The sequence below is a fragment of the Halichoerus grypus genome, chromosome 10, assembly GCF_964656455.1.
Source record: "Halichoerus grypus chromosome 10, mHalGry1.hap1.1, whole genome shotgun sequence".
NCBI classification, from domain to species: Eukaryota; Metazoa; Chordata; class Mammalia; order Carnivora; family Phocidae; genus Halichoerus; species Halichoerus grypus.
In genome coordinates, this window is record NC_135721.1 from 73960120 (window position 1) to 73980351 (window position 20232).

The 20232-nt window shown below is 41.3% G+C and overlaps 1 protein-coding gene across 2 annotated transcripts in view; it reads right to left on the bottom strand.

Annotated features, from left to right (window-relative positions):
- The window catches only part of PPM1B (protein phosphatase, Mg2+/Mn2+ dependent 1B), a 76952-nt gene extending 69237 nt beyond the window's left edge, over nt 1–7715 (bottom strand). For both annotated transcript variants that reach the window (XM_036087395.2, XM_036087391.2), the window contains exon 1: nt 7284–7715. The gene's annotated coding sequence lies outside the window, so the exon portion shown is untranslated. The remainder of the gene's footprint in view (nt 1–7283) is intronic.
- Between the last annotated feature and the right edge of the window lie 12517 nt (nt 7716–20232).

Consider the following 20232-nt stretch of genomic DNA (forward strand, 5'->3'; position numbering starts at 1 on the left):
TTGAGATGCTTTCCTTCTCCCTCTGCCCCTCCCCCACTCGCTCTCTAATAAAATCTTTTTTAAAAAAGTTCAAATTCTTCTGCACATCAGCACTTTGATAGAAGTGATAAATACAGTCACAAAAATATAGTAAAAGTGAAACTAGTAATTTGAAGGCTTAATTTGGGTGCTATAACTGAAGTCTCTTAGGTCATGAATGGAACCAGTGTTCATTTTTATATTGAGGCACTGAAATAAACACAAGTTGATTTGCTTTAAAATAAAAAAAAATCTCAATTTACTGCAGCAAGCAAGATCACATGAGAGTCTGACTCAATGCCTCACAAATGAAAGCAAAAGACCATTATGTATTAAGATAAAAACAAAGATCAAAGATCTCTCATGCTTATCTTAAATGTGCAATGTTTGTGTAAACTCAGGAAGAGGCATTTTTACCAAACTGGATCATCACTAGGAAAGGTACATAACAGAAAGTAGAAAAATAAGCACCTGCTTCATATCATGCAGTAAGACATCCTAATGCAGAAATTTACAATGCAGGAAAAACAAACGCACAACTTCAAGTTACACACCACAGCTCTAGAATTAAGGGAAGCAGTAACAAATATACAGACCAATTTTAGCATTAATAAACTGAGACAGACTGGCTCCATCAGCTATCTTCAAGAGAACTGTCAAATAACCAGAAAACAGAAGTAGCAGTCACAAATCAGTGACAGTAGTTCCAGACACTAATGGCCAATCACTAATCTTTCAGCTAATACTCACAAAAGAACACAAACAGCAACAGCGTTTTTTCTAAATACAAATGACAACATATATTTTATAGGTGCATCCCAAGTCACTTAAACCAGTCTTGCTAAAAAGTCCTGTTTACCCTGCTCCCATTATCCTACCTTCTCCCATTTTCCTGTCCAAGAACTCATTTATCCAAGCTTGGGCAGTAAATGGAAACACCTGAAGGCCTCAGCTTCCCTCATGCCTAATACAGGGATCTCTTTTCTATCTTTGGCTCACCTTTTAATCTTAGGTACAACAATATTTCCCCCTTCCTACTTCCTCTTTCCATTTATCAGTCTTTGTCTAGTTACAGAAAAACTCTTCTTTCCTCTTTTATTTTTCTTCCCTCTTGTTAAAAATAGTAATGTTAAAAATAGTAATGCTCTGTGCGCCTGGGTGGCTCAGTCGTTAAGTGTCTGACTCTTGATCTCAGGGTCGTGAGTTCAAGCCCTGCACTGGGCATGGAGAGCCTACTTAAAAATAAATAAATAGATAGATAGTAAAGCTCTAGGGGCTACAGACTGACTCAGTCAGTGGAGCATGTGCCTGTTGATCTCAGGGTGCTGAGTTCATGCCCCACCTTGCATGTAGAGCTTACTTAAAAAAAAAAAAAAAAGTAAAGCTCTAATCACAGCTCCTAAGTGTAGTATAGAAAACACCATACATCCCAAATCGTCCACTCCTAATTTCACTCATCCACAAAAAAAGCACAGTTGTAATGTAGACTGAGGCAGTGTGTTTGCTATCACAATGTAAAATCTATGAGAGCAGGGATTTTTGTCTGTTTTGTTCAGTCTTCAGCCATGAACAGTGCCTTACAGGTTAGAAGGCACTCAGGGAATGCCAAAATAATGGCTGAGGTGGGGTGGCTACAGACTAAATACTAGTAACTACGTGGAATTCTTCACTTCTCAGTGGGCTGGTAGCCTCCAGTCAAGTAAAAGTAAAGGGAAGCCACTCATATCTGAACTTGATCTCCCCATACATTGTATCACTTAGAGTTGCTTTGAGTTCATTATTTCCTCTTTGTAAGGGACTCAGAAGAAGGGCCACCTGTATTTAATAGGTAATACCAGTTCATTAACTCAGAATTGAATGCTTTAATGAGAAGCGGGGAAAAGAAACATTCTTTCCCAAGATAGGTTAAGTACCCATGAGCAATATGGACACTCCTAGATTCTCCTACTTATAAGGACATCTATTAACTCTCCCTTTTCCATGTTAAGAGTGCACTTATACACACCTATAACAAGAAAATAAAATGCAATTAGACTTAAGAATCAGTGACATTACTCTCAAGCTTTAAAGTGTTTTGAAATCCTTCAGAACTTCACAAATTATCCTTTATCAAACCTGCTTCTCGGGTCTATACTATCTAACAAACAAAATCTATTCACTTAGATTTTTCTTATATACAGACTTGATTATACCTGATAATAACCACATTTAAAAAAGTTTCCCACTAAGGAAAAGCTTTTTCATGTTTCTGTCACACAAATGCACTTAACATACAGAACCTATTTCGAAGTGGGGGACATTCTATGTAGACAAAAAGCACAGCAATACTAGACACAGGTCTTATCCTCCTTATACCCCTGCCAATATTTGGTTCCATCTCTGAAAGTGAGACAAGTTCCTTAATATTCAATAGAAGTCTTCCAACGTTCATCTCTCTCTCCTCTAAATATCAGACCATGTATTTAATAGTCTTTTGTTCAAAGGAATGTAAAACAAGTTTTTCAACAAGGGTTATGTTTCCAAACTTTAAGGTCTTTAATTTTCAGAAAGAAATCAATTTAAAGCCAATAGTTGTTATATTGATATTTCAACATACTAAAAAAAAAAAAAACCTTTGACTCCATTTTTAGTAAGTTAATATTAAACTAGTAAATGAGGGGCGCCTGGGTGGCTCAGTCGTTAAGCATCTGCCTTCAGCTCAGGTCATGATCCCGGAGATCTGGGATCAAGCCCCACATCAGGCTCCCTGCTCCGCGGGAAGCCTGCTTCTCCCTCTCCCTCTCCCCCTGCTTGTGTTCCCTCTCTCGCTGTGTCTCTCTGTGAAATAAATAAATAAAATCTTAAAAAAATAAAAAAAATAAACTAGTAAATGAAAAAAGCTTTGAATTGGTGAACTGTGCTTTAAATGTTACAAACCATGTTAAATTTCCCTAAATATATGAACAAGTTAAAATACCACAATTGTTAAACTACTGGGTTCTTAAATAAGTTATTACATACAAAGGGTATCATTATAAAAGGTATATGTCATGCCAAGAAATAAGAAGATATTGTAGATGTGGTCACAAGTTAGCTGTAGCTAAAAAAGAAAAATATTTACTTGAGAACTCCTCTATGTCATGACTTACCATAATCCAGAACAAAATGTTTATGTCTGTTATTAACATTAAATTGAAAGGGGGGCGCCTGGGTGGCTTAGTCGTTAAGCATCTGCCTTCGGCTCAGGTCATGATCCCAGCGTCCTGGGATCGAGCCCCTCATCGGGCTCCCTGCTCGGCGGGAAGCCTGCTTCTCCCTCTCCCACTCCCCCTGCTTGTGTTACCTCTCTCTGTCAAATAAATAAAATCTTAAAAAACAAACAAACAAACATTAAATTGAAAGGGAGAAATAACACACCCTGAAGTTTGAATGAAAATTAAAAAAAAAAAAAAAAAAAAGAATGAGCTACCTTATGGTATTTTTTTCTAGGTTGGTAGATGATGCTAAAAATGAAATCTCACAATCTTTATAAAATCTGAGAATTTTTTTTTAAAGATTTCATTTATTTATTTGACAGAGAGAGAGCGAGAGAGGGAACACAAGCAGGGGGAGTGGGAGAGGGAGAAGCAGGCTTCCCACCGAGCAGGGAGCCCGATGTGGGGCTTGATCCCAGGACCCTGGGATCATGACCGAGCCAAGGGCAGACGCTTAACAACTGAGCCACCCAGGTGCCCTAAAATCTGAGAAATTAAACTACAGTATATAGACTACACTTTTGGAAAATTTCATTCCATCAAGAATTTAGTAAAGACTCTTTTTAATCATAATACTGATTCAACTCCCTGATCAAATCACTCAAATTAGTCTAAATGGTGGTTTTCTTTGGGGGGGGGGGTACAGCTTAAACACTGAAAAGTGTAATGCCAGTCCAGTCTACGCAAAGAGGTTAAACCACGTTAGAAATGTTTCATTTGAAAAAAGATTCCAAAATGGCTAATCAGAGATATTAGCATACTTAAATTACTCTCGAAGATCAAAAGTTATTTTCTTTTAAATGTTTTGTTATAAACAAGTATCATCAACAAAAATAAGGATAAAACAAAGATTATGAAGTATCTTTTTGTTCACCTATACCTGTTAGATCAGTTGCTAGAAGATGACAGACGCTGTCATTTTATAAATTTTAAAGTCAAGCAAAAACTACAAAAACCAATATTCCCAAACTCTACCCTATTTCCCTTCACTGTTTAGTTGGAGTACAAAATAGGGGGATGGAAAGTAGTCAGATTACATTTCCAGGGTTTACCTAGTATCTGAGAATTTTACCTCACAGCCCCAATCTGTCAATTCTTTTAATCCACAATTCTACTGATGTGATATATAAAATATGTTTCTACCATAAAAGTTTAAAGCTACTAATAATTTGGTTTCAACTCAAATTCTGAAATGAGTTCACTAAGAAAAAATAAAGAATCAAGTACAATGTGGAAAAAAAACAAACACAATGGATATCCAGAAGTAACCATATTCCCCCAAATTCTCTTACGACTAACCATAATTTTATATTTTATGCTAAGTATTACTTGAATAAATTTTGCTATTCAAATTCTGGGATTTAAAAAAAGCTTAACTATTCTAACTCTGACCCTGTCAGTTGTTTCCCAACTAATTTTTTCTTAAAATTAGTGAACTGTGAAAGGCAAAGTTCACAGAAAAAGTAAAATACCGTGTGTTATATTTTAATAAGTTAATTTTATTCACTTTATCTTACGAAAGACCACTTATATCTTACGAAAGACCACTACGGAGTTAAATTATACTATTTTACTACTTCCTATCCTAGGTAATGTCACAAGATACTTTAAAATAGTTACATGTAACATACAAGTTTTCATACAATGTAGATAATATGTGTAACTAACACCAATGAGTGGTGGGGGGGAATTCACTGTCAGTATCATGTGCAATAAAAGAAATGTTTACCAACTCATTTACAAGGGCATGTTTAAAAACTGAGCCAAGGGCGAAAGGACTGTAATGAATCTCCACAATCACTAAACTACACTTTGGCAAATTCTACTCTTCCAAGAGTGCCAAGAGAGTCCATCAGCATCAAATTTTAATTCAAAAGACTTCGTAAAAAATGTACATTATAGGAAAATAAATTTTCAACAAGAAAACCACTTTTTCTGACCTTTTCAACTTGTGAATCAGATATTCTTAGAAGCACAGCTATTTAGACATACCATTCCTTCAGATGATGCAATCTTAAGGGATTTGGTAATTATAACATGTTAATTACTAACATAAAATAATATTTATTGCCATGACTATCAGGCAAACTTTAAAAGCTTTCACCTATTCCTGGAGTCTTCACAGAAATCAGACACCTGGTATGAGAAAACAGGCGTTGAAAGATTTGCTGGTCACTTCTAAGAGAATAATTACAACATGAAGAAATTCAAAGGATAATGCACAAAAACTGAGGAAATCTTAACTAACGGGTATGAAAGATCACATAAAAATACTATTCCATGCTGATAAAGCAACATAAAAAGCCACTGTAGAAACCGTGATAAGACTTTATGAGAGCAAAAACAAATGAAAGGGAAAAACACAAACCAGAAAAAAAGACACTGAGAGAAACAAAAAAGGACAGTAAAAATCAGGATTATCCCTGGAAAAAAATGTTGACAAAAAAAAAACAAACCTTTCTAAATACTAAATTTTAAAAGGTCAATTGAAACAATACATTGCCCATCGAAGAAGCCTACAAAAATATTTCTTTAAAAATTACCATTTTAATAGTATAACTTCATATTTTTTTAAAGCCTGTACACTTGGAAAAGACTATTATAATTAGAGTAACTTGTCTCCATTTAGAAATTCTCTATTTAAAAGTAGGCCAACAATAGGAACTTTGCTATTGCACAACAGATAAAGTAAATGAAATAATGTCCATTAACATTCAGCGTGGATGGCATGTTTCTCTATCTCCCAGAACATACCAACTTACGCTATCTGCCCCGAACAATCTACCACTTCTACATCCGTGCAGTAGCTCAAATAAAATGAGTTCCTGTGTTAATCCCACAATAAACCTCAGTAATTCTCACATCACAGTTGTAAACGTCTCTTAACAGAAAAAGAATGTTTTTCCCAAAATAGTTACATATCACTAAGACTACTCAAATTCCTAAATAATCCTTTTACAAGACTCCTGCCAACTTTATTTTGATACATTAAACATGTGGAGCCTATTTTAAAAGGTCTTTAACTGTGACTTCATGAAAACAGCTTCCTAGTTAGCTGTTCATAAAATATCTTCTTTTTAAAGTTTTCACGTTGTTTTTAAGCCGACTTGAATACTGATGAATCTGGGCCGGCTTAAGAAGCAGTTTTGCCAAATAAGATGGGCAAATGTTCTAGATCTGCTAAATCCGACATTAGAGGTCAGGCAACTTAAAAAATGAAATAACTATTTTCAACATTCACTGAGTCCCTCGTTTTTAAAATTACCTCGGTGTCATTTCCACATTTGACGTTTAAGAATACAACCTTTTTTTTTTTTAAAGGTTATTAGGTTCAGTTAAATTACAAAAAACAAAAACGGATCTGCCACAAAAAGCTGATTAGTCTACTCTTAAAAGGTGTCTGGAAGATTTGGGTTACTGGCGGTAGAAGTTTCATTTAAAAACTTCTCTGTTAAAAAGAATGACATCCGAAAAGGATCGCTGGGGAAGGAAGGGAAGAGAAGCCCCGAGTCGGCTAAGAAGCGACTTAAAGCCACTTAAGAAGGAAGGAGGTGGTGAGACGCACAGACAGAAGAGCGAGAAAGAAGATTTAACAAGGAAGTGAAGTGGAGCGCAGAGTGGGGCAGAAGCTGATGAGGAAACAAATGGAAAAGGTAAGGTTTTCAAATAAGCACGATCCAGGAAGGGATGAGTTAAGGCCTGGGGTAGCCCCAGTGTTTTGGTGTGAAAGAGATGCTCGCAGACTGAAGCAGAGAACAGGGGAAAGCAGTTTACTTCCAGGCGTTGGAGCAAAGTAAAATTCCCTGCCCCGAGCCTCTCCCAGCCTGGCCGAGCGCGGAGGCGGCGGCTGGGGAAGGGGCCTACCCAGGAGCCAGGCCCGGCGTTCTGCTCCCCCAGGCTCCACGGCAGAAGAGGCGAGGATTAGGCAGGCAGGGCCCACGACCTTAGCCCGGCGGCACCCCGAAAACGGTCCGGGGCCTCGGCGGTGCCCGCGAGCCGTTTCCCCTGCGGCGGGGCGCGGAGCGGCCTTACCTGGGGCGAGGGAGGGAAGCGAGGTCTAGGGCGTCCGCTCTCGCCCGCCGCAGAGACCCTCTGCTGCACTCAGCCCAGGCTTTCGACCGAGGCGCGACCCTGCCTCAGCCGCCGCTTCCCCGTCGGGGTCTCGGCCACTGCCTCCGCCGCCTCCGGGGCTGTTTACACCGTCGGGCCCCGCACGCCGCCGCCGCCGCCGCTGCCGCCTTCTCTCCACCCTAGCGCCGTTGCCGATTCGGCCGCCGCCACCTCCTCCGCCGCAGCCTCGTCTCTCTGGAGCATCTTCCAGCCACCGAACCCTGAGAAACAGAGACTCCAGCCGCGCCGGCAGGAAACTCCCCCGCAACTGCTAGGGGGACCAGGCGGTCAGAGTACCGGCGGCTTTTCCGCCATTGAGCAGCAGCCGCTCCGCTCCTTCTGCAACCCCCTCCCCGCACCCTGTCCTCCCCGCCCCTCGGCGAGCCCCGCCCCCAGCTCACACCCATTGGGACGGTGCAGCCTCTCGCTGCACCCGGTTGGCTAGATGACCCGTCAATCATCACCCTCCCTCCTACTTCGGCTGCTCTGTACCTCGGTACTTAGTTTTCACCGCCCACAATGCCCCGCCTCTCAGTTCCTAATTTCCCATTGGGCATCAGCGACCACCTTCAATTGGCAAGGTCAACTATCCATCAAACACCGCCCACTGAGTGAGACCCAACCCTTCATTACCATTTACTTCATTCAGCCCCGCCTCTGGGCGTTAGGGACCAACCCACCCCAACAGCCATAAGTAGAGATCACCATCAATCAAATAACGCCCACCTGCACTCCGCCTCGCAAAGACCGAGCCCTAGCGATTCTCTTTTCTTATTGGTCCAAAGGGTGACCCGAACCCTCACTCATTGGCTTTCTGTCCGTGTCCGTCACTGAACCAATTTCCAAGTCCGTCACACTGGCTTTTTTTAAATGAACGCGCAAAAGGCGGGGAAGTATCCGAATAGCGATTGGCTAGTGTTCGAAAGCGGTCGAATCCAGAGTGTGTGCGGATCCTTCCCGGCCTACGAGAACCATGCCCCTTTATTTTTGACCTCTAAGCCTTGCGTAAAACAGGCTCAATAAAGGAGCCAACGCGCTGTCCAGTTATAGGTGTGGAAGCCTAGTCCCACCCGGAATTGCAGGGGCTTGGCTGCTGATTGGCTAACAAAGTCCTGTTAGGCCCTCATTGGAGGACATAAACGCCTCTCTTTGGCGTAGAGACGGGAAGGGATGGCGCAGGCGAGGATAAGAAGCGGTCCGGGGAGAAGCAGTTGTTTTTGCTTCAGCCACGGGTGGGGCGAACGCGGGAGAGGGAAGCTCGGAACGCAGGGCCCTGGGGGAGGTGTTGCGGGGAGGGAAAAAGCCCGGATGTTTCCTAACAATGAAATCATCGCCGACCAATCAGAGCTGCTGAGCTGTGCTACCTGCCTGACCTGTCCACAGTAGGGAAGAGAATGAGTTAGTGAGCGGGAAACTGGGGTGTCAGGAGAGGCTGGAAAGCGAAGTGAGAAAATGGAACAGGTGATCCCTTCAAGAGGACTCTGTGCTGTTAGGGGTTATTTTTATTCTTTCTAGGCCTGCAACGCCTGGCATTCAGCCCTTGACATTTCCGTGTTTTGTTTCTTAGTGAACACTGATTTTTAAAACTCTCGGCCTCGTCTTTGACATTCATTTGTTCGTTCCACAATTATTGAGCGCCTGCTGTTTGGCAGGCACTGTTCCTAGAACTGGAGTTACAAAACTAAATTAGGCAATCCCAGTACAAGATGATAGGTACTATCACTGAAACATGCAAGGGATGGGGGTGACATAAGGGATCGTCCCTGTGGATAGGTTTATCAAGAAGTCTTCACAAAGAACAGTATGAGTCTAGAAGGAATAATTCAGTAAGCAGAAGAGGGAAATGGACAGGATTCCTTCAGCAATCGAATTAGACTAACAGGTATTGCAGGTTAATTCCCCGCCAAAGAAACAAAACTTAAGTGTAATGAAAGCATTCTAATACCTTAGGATATATATATATATATATTTTTGAAAGTGCCCTGTTAAAGGATTTAAACCTTATTCACACTTTTGTGTAAACTGGTTTGGACAGACAAGTTAAGCTAAGACCCAGCAGAGTGCTATTCAGCTAAGGAGCTGTGGATGTTTTAGGAATAAGGGCAAATTTAGGAATAGGACAATTGCCCAAGCCATGGTGAGGATGACAGAAATAAAGACTTGATTGCAGTTCAGATTTTTTGTCTATGACCCAAATTTGCTTAACATTAATGTTTTTTACAGTTCAGTGGCTGGACCACCAGGGCCGTACTCACCAGGGGTGCCGATTCCTGGGTCCACTCACACCTGTAATCTCAGGGACTCTGAAACAAGACTTAGAAAGGTGAATTTCTAAATTCTCCAGGTGGGTTTTCTGCACACCCATGATTGAGATCCTTTAGTATAGGTAATGGAAATACCATAGACTAAAATTCAGTTTCCCCACTTCTTCATGTTGGGAGGAAAAGTAATGAAGAAAAAGAAGTAGGCCCTTTAGACTTCGCCTTTCTCTTGTCCCCTTTACTATCAGTATCAGTTCTTAGGAAATATTTCTTAAATAACTTATAGAATACATTCCCTTAAATCACACTCCTTTGTCTGACACACTTTATATAGGGCGAAAGGAGTCTAGGATCCCAGCTTCCAAAATAGGAATCTAAAGATCATAAAAGTGGAGACATTGTAGGACCCTGGTCTTAAGAATCCAGGCAATCTCAGTAGGGCATCAGAGAAGTTTCTTGATCTGCTGGATTTCCTTCTCACTTTCCCTTGGTTGAACCTAAAACTAATACAAAGCACAATCATTTAGGTGGGCTGATGATTGCATATCATTCATTCTTTCAATCTCTAAAAATACAGATGCACTGAATACTGTTCTAGGGGCTAAGAATACAATAGGGATCAAAACACATTTAGGTTAATTTTGTCACGTGCTTTATTTGATTAAAACTCTAAACCAATAAAGAAGGCCCAACAAGATTCACAAATTTAAAAGGTAAATTGATGTGTACCATCATAAATATATAATGTATCATAAACACTGAGTACCATCACCATGGGCTCCGTTACTGTGTGAATGCATCTAGTCTAAGCACTCTGAGGCTTGTTTTCTTGTTCTGTAAATAGGAATCATGGAAATCTTCGGAAGCCAGGTGAAGAGCTTTAGATGCTGTTAGTAATGCAAAGCACTCTCCAAAAGACAGTGGAAATAATACTAAATGTAATGTAGAAAAACTCCTGATTTCTCCAATGTTGGCTTTCATACTCTGGTGTTCCTTTTTATTTTTTTTTTTAAGATTGTATTTATTTATTTATCTGCGAGAGAGAGAGAGTGCACACTATCTCAAGTGAGGGAGGGGCAGAGGGAGAGAGAGAATCATGGAGCTTAATGTGGGGCCCTAGCTCAAGACCCTGATATCATGATCCCAGCCGAAACCAAGAGTCAGACGTTTAACTGAATGAGCAACAAAGGTGCCCCTATTTTTTTTTAAGATTTATTTGTTAGGGCCCCCCAGGTGGCTCAGTGGGTTGAGTGGTGGACTCTTGGTTTCGGCTCAGGTCATGATCTCAAGGGTCATAAGATCAGGCCCCACGTGGGGCTCGATGCTTAGAGGGGAGTCTGTTTGAAGATTCTCTCCCTCTGCCCATCCTCCCGCATGTGTGTGCTCTCTCTCTCCCTCTCAAATAAAATAAATAAATCTTGAAGATCTATTTATTTGAGAGAGATGGAGGGGGCAGAGGGAGAAAATCTTTCAAGCAGATTCCCCGCTGAGCATAGAGCCCCACGTGGGTCTCCATGTCAGGACCCATGAAATCATGACCTGAGCTGAAACCAAGAGTCAGACGCTCAACTGACTGAGCCGCCTAGGCACTCCTGGTATTCTTTTTTAAATAAGACATTAGATATCAATTGTCTCCAACTTTTGGGTGCCTCAGTTTTTCTGGTACCCTAAACCCACACTTGATAATCCAGTACTGCCTACTTCATGTAATTATTATAAAGATGAAATGGGATGTGGTATACAATAACACCTAACACATTGGCTGTCACAGTGGAATCATAATTTTTATATGTCACACAGAAGAAATTTCACGTATTCATTCAGCATATTTATATGCCGGTTATGGGCAGACCATTATGCTCTCTCTGACAGGGAGCTTCGGGGTCAAATTTCAAGTAGTCCAATTTGAGCAGATGGATCCACTCCCCTCTTCACCACTGGAAATATTCCACTGATAAACCTGTTTTCTTCATAAAAAAAATTTTTTTTTCACCATTTCCACTCTACAAATACTTATTAAGCATTCACTGTGAATCAGGTACCAATAATCAGGTAAATAATAGGCACTGCTGCCTTTGAAATTAATTAACTGTGATATTGTGATATAATAAGAAATCTATATTTAATCTTCATCCTAGTTCCTGGCAGGGAGCTCCTAAAATCCTTACCATTTTTTGTGTGAAAAGGGTAAGGAGAGCATTTTTGTTATTAACAAGAACCCTTTTTTTTTTTTTTTTAAGTAAGCTCTAGGCCCAACATGGGGCTTGAACTCAAGATCCTGAGATCAAGAGTCACATGCTCTACCACTGAGCCAGCCTGGTGCCCCGTAAGAAGCCTTTTTGAACCCCTAAAGTTATGCTAATGAGGTAACTCATAGAGGATAGTTGCTTGCCAAAGGAAGCAAGTATGTAATAAGAAGGTCAGAACTTTCAGCCTCACTCCCTACTTCTGGGGAGGGAAAAGGAGATGGAAATGAACTTAATCACCAATGGCCAATGATGTAATCAATCATGCTTATGTAATGAAGCCCCCATAAAACCCCTAAATGACTGGGTTTAGAGAACTCCTGGGTTGGCATACACATTGAGGTGCTGAGAAGGTTGTGATCCTGGTGAGGCCAGGGAAGCTCCATGCCTCTTCCCACATAGTTTGCCCTATGCCTCTCTTCCATTTGGCTGTACCCAAGTTCTATCCTTTATATATACAGATCGTAGTAAGTAAAGTGCTTTCCTGAGTTCTGTGAACAGTTCTAGAAAAATTATCAACCCTGAGGAAAGGGTTGTGGGAATCCCCATGTATAGCTGGGTGGTTAGTAGGACAGGTCACAACCTGGGACTTGTGATTGGCCTCTAAAAATGGGGACAGTTTTGTGGGACTGAGTTCTTAACCCGTGGGAACTGCCCTAACTCCAGGTAGTTAGTGTCAGCATTGCTTAAGGTGAGGAAAACAACCCACACATCAGGTCAGAAGTGTTGTGAGTAGAGTAGGAAACTTTTCCTTTTCACTGACCACCACTACTTTCTTAGAAAGCCTCAATCCTGATTTAAATGAAACCACAACATAGTTTCTCTTAAAAGTTTGTCTCAAACAGCTCCAGAGAGCTCTATAGGAGGAAGGCCCTTTTATCCCAAGGTATCTGGGATTCAGCAAGAATTAGGCCACACAGGCTAAAAATTATCTTAAAAATCCATAAGAATGTTGCCCTCTGCTCCATATTTAATACTTATTTCAACACTAAAATATTGTTTAAAGTTTTTATCATCATGAGGGGACAAGTTTTTTTTAAACCATGTCATAAAGTGAGAAATATGTTTGGCTAACAGAAAACCTAAACAGTGCCTTAAATTACAGGAGGGTGTGGGTGGCATCTTCTTTCACATAACAAGAAGTTTGGAGGTGAGCACAGATGTCAGGGTCAGTGCTTCTACAATTATCTTGTTGCCCCAAGATGGCAGGATGGTTACTGCAGCTTCCCATAAGATGCCCAAGTTGAAGACAGTAGGGAATGAGGGAATCACATGACTACCCCCAGCTGTAAGGGAGGCCTGCAACTTAGGGAATTGTGATGTCATGAGTTTCTGAGAGTAAAGGTTCTCAAACTTGACCAAGCATCAGGATCCCCTGGAGGGCTTGTGAGAACAAGGATTGTTAGGCCACACCCCCAGAGTTTCTGATCCAGTAGGTCTCTGGTGAGACTTGAGAATTTGCATTTCTTTTTTTTTTCTTTTTAAGATTTTTTATTTGTTTATTTGACAGAGAGAGAGACAGTGAGAGAGGGAACACAAGCAGGGGGAGTGGGAGAGGGAGAAGCAGGCTTCCTGCCGAGCAGGGAGCCCGATGCGGGGCTCGATCCCAGGACCCCAGGATCATGACCTGAGCTGAAGGCAGAAGCTTAACGAATTTGCATTTCTAACAAGTTTCTTGGTAACACTGCTGCTGCTGCTGCTGCTGGCCCAGGGACCACACTTTGAGAACCACTGACTTAGGCTAATCTGGATCCATTGCCTGGCATTGGTACAGTGCTGTCCAGACACATGGCCACGTTAGCATTTATCAATATTTTTGCAGCTTTATTTCTGTTTTATCTCTGCACAGATGAAAATAAAATCAAGCAGGGGCGCCTGGCTGGCTCAGATGGTACTGTATGCAACTCTTGATCTCGGGGTTGTGGGTTCAAGCCCCGCGTTGGATGTAGAGTTTACTTTAAAAGTAAATAAATAAATAAAATCAAGAAAGAAAGAAAGAGAGAAAGAAAGAAATAGAAAAGGGAAGGAAATGATAGGAAACGGAAGGATAGGATAGGAAAGGGAAGGGAAGGGAAGAAAAGAAGGAAGGAAGGAAAAAAGAAAGAAAGAAAGGAAATAAGCTCAAGCAGAGGCAAAATCAAGAAGTCCTTGTAGACTCTAGTGGGTCTTCAATGCACCCAGCCCTCTCTTTCCCAACCATTAAAGATCTTAGGCCCTGGGACGCCTGGGTGGCTCAGTTGGTTAAGTGGCTGCCTTTGACTCCGGTCATGATCCCCGGGTCCTGGGATCGAGCCCCGCATCTGGCTCCCTGCTCAGCGGGGAGCCTGCTTCTCCCTCTGCCTCTGCCCCTCCCCCTGCTTGTGTTCTCTCACTCTCTCTGTCAAATAAATAAATGAAAATGTTTACATTAAAAACAACAACAACAACAACAACAAACTTAGGCTCTGAGACACCAGAACTTTACAGCCTTCTTACTTCCATTAAAATCAATACGCAAATAATGAACCATGGAACACTACATCAAAAACTAATGATGTAATGTATGGTGATTAACATAACATAATAAAAAAAAGAAAGAAATGTATGCCATATAGAAGCTGAGAAATGTAAGAATGAATCAAGAACATCAAAAAAGTAAAAAAAAAAAAAAAAAAGAGTAGTAAATAAGCCATAGAGAGCTAATGCACAATATAATGAATAAAGGCAATAATATTATAATTACGTAATATAAGTATCACTACATTGGCCATCATATTACAATATATAAATGTATCAAAGCAACCTGCTGTACATCTTAAATTTATACAATGTTACATGTCAAATTTATTCAATTAAAAAACAAGAAATGTAAAAAAAAAAAAAAATCAAGTGGCAACAATGCCATGGGCAATACTTTAACTGAAGTTTATCCTTAAGGTCCTATAGCTCTCTCAGCTTGCGTTAGTCAGAGTTCCACAAGAAACAGATGATGCACTCAAATTAGGAATTTTGAGGAAGGTGTAATAATAAAGGGACTATTTCCAAAGGTGCAGGCAGGGTAGAGATAAATCATACAGTCCAATCTCCTTGGTCTAGTAGTCGGGAGGCACATTATCACACCCGTGCCTGAAGGGATGTGGGTAGGAAGGGTTCACAGGAACAGTACATGGAGAGGGTTGTGTGCAGAGTCCTGTGTCAAGAACTGATCCCCGGTGAAGGACAGAGGGAGCCCTTTTCAACTAGGGAATAAATACCCCAACCTCTCTCTCCTCTCTTCCTTTGATCTACTGCCAGGGCTACCCCTTGGCCAAACCCAACGGTACTGTAGCCTATTGATATTATCCATTCAGGTCACAGAACAGAAGGGAGAAAGGTAGAGGGACAGCTGGACATCTGGAGGCACAAGAGATATCCAGCACAGACATATTTGAAATTTATACCATTTATTTCTAGTTATAGAATTAGTCTTTTTCTATGGCTAAGGGAAAGTCAAATTATAAAACAGAGAAGAAAAATATTAGAAGAAATCCCTAAATCTCAGTTCTTGGAGGATGGCCTGAGGACCCCCCCCCCCACCAAGGTCAAAAGTCAAAAAACTATTTTTGCAATAGTAGTAAGACGTTATTTGCCTAGTTCACTCTCATTCTTTGAGTAGAAGACAGAGAGCTTTCCGGAGGCTAAATAACAAGTACTGTTGCAACATACTGCAATAGCAGATACAGAGCCCAACTGTCTTCCATTAAGCCAGAGATTAAAGAGATTTGCAAACAGAGAAGACAACGTCTCCTTCCTCACTGATATTTTTGTTTTAGAAAATACAGTTGTTTCACCAAAAAAATTCTACTTAGGTGAACACATAACGGGCTTATTTTTTTATGAATTAAAAAATATTTTTAAATTTCCCAATTTTAATTTCTAGCACAATAAATGTTTATAGACATAGCCCACACAAACAAAAGCTCTTTGGGTATTTAACAAGTGGTAAGGGTGCAAAGGAATCCTGAGAGCAAACTCTGAGAAGCGCTCTAACTCATACTCCATGTCAGGCTAGCTCCAAACCTAGGCCAGCTTTAGCTGGTTTAATGAGCTGGGGATGAGGAGGAACCTAGAAGGTAAAATGCCTGCCTTTCTTATCTCTACTCTCTTCTCTTCCCCTTTACCTCTTTTTAAAGGTACCTGGTTCAGGGACCACTGACTTAGGATCCATTCCCTGGCATTGCACACTGCTGCCCAGAAACATGGCCACATTAACATTTATAAATACTCTTATGGCTATATTTCTGTTCTATCTCTGCACAGATGAAAATAAACTCAAGCAGAGGCAAAACCAAGAAGTCTTTGCACACACCAGTGGGTCTTCAATACACCCAGCCCTCTCTTTCCCACGCCATTACCTTTTCTGATTTCCTCTCCCTACTGAATCCCTACAGTGCTTTGTGGCTCCAGTCCTAGAACACTTATCCTATTCGACCTCATACTACGATTATTTAGTTAATTTATGGTTCCAACATTCTACCCTCTCTGAGGACTTGTGTAGGAGCGCATGTGTGCACACACATGTATGCCCATGCACAAGATGAGAAATTTCTTGACCGTGGGTCCACAAAGTCCAAGGGGATTGAATTTACAAGTTTATGAACTTGGACAGGACAAAAAGTTACACATTTATTTTTACTAACTTCTAATTGAAAGTTAGCATTGCTTTCTTATAAATGTAGACAGCACCACAATAGCACTAGCGGTAACTGTGATTTTATCACCAACAGAAATGATTGATATTTTCACATTGCATTAAAGTTGTTGCAGATCTCTCGAAATACATTTACACTCAACACTATTTTGAAATCACAGGACTTATTAGACTCATCACTAGATCTTATTATTACTGGCTGGCTCAGTAGGTAGAGCATGCACCACTTGGTCTCCTGGTTATGAGTTCAAAGAAATAGAAAAGGAAAGGATAAGGAAGGGAAGGAAAGGATAGGAAAGGGAAGGAAAGGTTAGGAAAGGGAAGGGAAGGGAAGAAAAGCTCCCATGTTGGGTGTAGAGCTTACTTGAAGAAGGAGAAGAAGAAGGAGGAGGAGGAGAAAAAGAAGAGAAGAAGAAGAAGAAGAAGAAGAGAAGGAGGAGAAGAAGAAGAAGAGAAGAAGGAGAAGAAGAAGAGGAGGAAGAAGAAGAATAGCATATACATTACTGTATCACAGATTTGCTTGTTTTTTTTATAGTTTGATGACTTTCAATATAATTGGTTTCCTTTGAAACTTTGTGAACTTTATATATTTAAAACCATTATTTGAGGGGCACTTGGGTGGCTCAGGTGGTTAAGCATCTGCCTTCAGCTCAGGTCATGATCTCCAGGTCCTGGGATGGAGGCTCCCAGCTCAGTGGGGAGTCTGCTTCTCCCTCTCCCTGTGACTCTCCCCATGCTTGTGCTCTCTCTTGCTCTCAAATAAATAAATAAATCCAAAAAAAACCCCACATTATTTGAGAAGGAATCCCCAGGATTCGCCAAAGGGACACTTTGCAAAAAAAAAAAAAAAGTCAGGGGAGTAATAATCCCCGCTGAGGCAGTAATCTTCAGTTCAGGGAGGACATTATTCCTTTTGTTGCGCATTGTACATAGTAAATGCCCAATGAGTATTTACTGAATTGCATTTGGGGGATTTCAAGTAGTTGACTGGATGTTTTCCTTTTCCTCAGTGTCACCCTGCCGAGGCTGGGCTGGCCCCCACCCCACTTCCTCCTGAGAGAGGAAGTTGATCAAGCTATCGCCATCCTGCATGCAATCCTCACAGCCTTGGAGGCCAAAGCCGGCTGCCTCAGAGTCAGATGCTCCTTTGTGTTTTAAAGTGAGTGTCATGCACAGGAGATGATTGAGATTAGGGTTACAACACAGTGGGTGGTATCAGAAATACTTTTCACTTGGAGCCCAACCATATTGATGCTGCAAAACTACAAAATGTTTAAATGTGCTTGGCTGTGGGAAGCTCTACTCTCAGACATTTATGTAAGCACTTTAGCATTTATGCCCAAGTTCATTTACATTATTCGTTCGCTTTGTTATGTTTTGTTTTCTTTTTACAATAAACTATACATTTCTGCCAACTCTTCATCTTTTCCTTCTTAGCAGCATTGCCATTTGCTTATGCAATATGGTGGTTTGCGCACGCTTCAAAAACCCAAAGGAAACCTTGTGCTACTTTTTCCTTCTTTTTCTTCCACATCTGCAACGACTCCTTTCCTGTTTACTTGTCTGAAAACTCTTTTTCTCCTGCTGTTAAAGCTGGGCATGAGCGCTGATCTAAGCAGCCTTTCGGATGGAGCAGACATCAAGGAGAAGACAAGAGTAAAGCCACAGGTTGATTATTCTGTAAACAAGTGTGCAGCGAGATAGTTGTAAGAAAACTCTCAATGAAGAAGTCATGGTGAAAGGGACATGCAGGACTTGGGTGCTATTAGTTTCAAAGGCTTCATAATAAGGCCCACCAGTAATGTCCTTTAGATAAAGGCCTTAAGTTTCTGGCAAATAGCAGAGACCTCAGCAGTCAGGTAACTGGTCTAGAGGCAGGTGTCTTACCAAGACCTGGCCACAGAAAGAGTGAAGATCAGGGTGGAGAAATTCAGGCCCTAGAGCCAAATAGAAGTGGGGACAGGAGAGGAAGCCGGAGGGTCCCAGAAGAACAGCCAGAGCCCCAGAGCACACCAGCAGCTTAGAAATGGCTGGAAATGAAACCTGTGAGAGGCCAAATGAAGCCTTCTTATATTCTTCCTGCTGGTGACTAGAACTTATCCCAAAGTATGGGCCTGGGTTCAAACCTTGGACAAGGGTTAAGGTACAAGGCCACAGAGGGGTTGGGGAACAAGGATAGGAAACACCATCATAGTGAGTTTCCAAAAGCTCCATGGTTGTTTTGTACTTTTGTTTTGTTTTTCAGAATTTTTTTATTAGGGAAATTTTCAGACACACACATAAATAGACTAATATTATATAATGAGCCCCATGTACCTAGCACACAGCTTAAACAATTCTCAACATTTTGACTCTACTGCTTCAATTATCCCTCTCTTCAATTTCTTTTTTTAAGATTTTACTTATTCATTTGAGAGAAACAGAGACAGAGAACACAAGCAGGGGGAGAGGCAAAGGGAGAGGGAAAAGCTGACTTCCTGCTGAGCTGGGAGCCCGCCCTTCCTCAAAATTTTTTAAAGATTTATTTATTTAGGGGCACCTGGGTGGTTCAGTCAGCTGAGCATCTGCCTTCGGCTCAGGTCATGATCTCCAGATTCTGGGATCCAGCACTGTCAGGCTTCCTGCTCAGCAAGGAGTCTGCTTCTCTCTCTCTCTCTCTCTCTCTCTCTCTCTCCCCCCCTTCTGCCCCTCCTCACTGCTCGTTCTCTCTCTCTCAAATAAATAAATAAAATTGTAAAAAAAAAAAAAGATTTCTTTATCTGGGGGGGAGGGAGAAGGGAGGCAGACTCCCCGCTGAGCGTAGAGCCCTTCGCAGGGCTCCATCTCCCTGAGCCAAAACCAAGAGTCTGACGTTTAACCGACTGAGCCATCCAGGAGCCCCTACCCTCAATTTTTTTAAGATTCAGTTTTTAGCCCTCTGATTTCTATACTATCTTCCTCAGAAATGTGCCCCATTCTCATGACTCCAACTACTGTCTCAAAGCGTTTGAGCCCCAATTGTGAAGCAACAGCCCCATCCTTTGATGTGCCCTTAACGACCTCCTGGATTTGTCCATTTCAAGGTCTCAGTGCACTTCAGTCTGTAGCAGACAGTGTTGGTTGCCTTCCGAGCAGCCTTCCCACCTTGACCTTATGTCCTGCTATAGAATCTCACTTAGTTGATGTATGAGGGGGAGGTTTAGTTACCTTCCAGCCCCAGTAATTAATCTTGATTAATCTAAGCTGTCCATGATAGTTTCATTCCCCCTTTTGGGTGATTGATTTAGGAATGTGCATATGAGTTTTCCTTAAAACTCTGTCATAAAGAGTTTTCCTTACTCTCATAAAGGAATATGAAAAAGATACTCTCTTCCTTTCTTGGAGCCAAACTACCTACAATTGTATCTTAGTGATACCACTCACTAACTAGGTGACTCTGAGCAAGTTACTTAACTTCTCTGTACCACAGTTTTTTAATCTGTAAAATGGGGATGATAGAAGCAACTCATGACGTTGTTGTAAAGAGCAAAGGAATTAATATATGCAAAGTGCTTAGGACAGTGTCTGCCCTATCAATAGTGCTATTATTTAGCACTATTTATTTTAGCTATTATTATTATTTTGTAAGGATGTGATGCTTGGAACTGTGGCAGCTATCTTGTGACCATGAAGAGGCAACCTTGAGGATAAAGACTGACTCACATGCATGAAAGAGA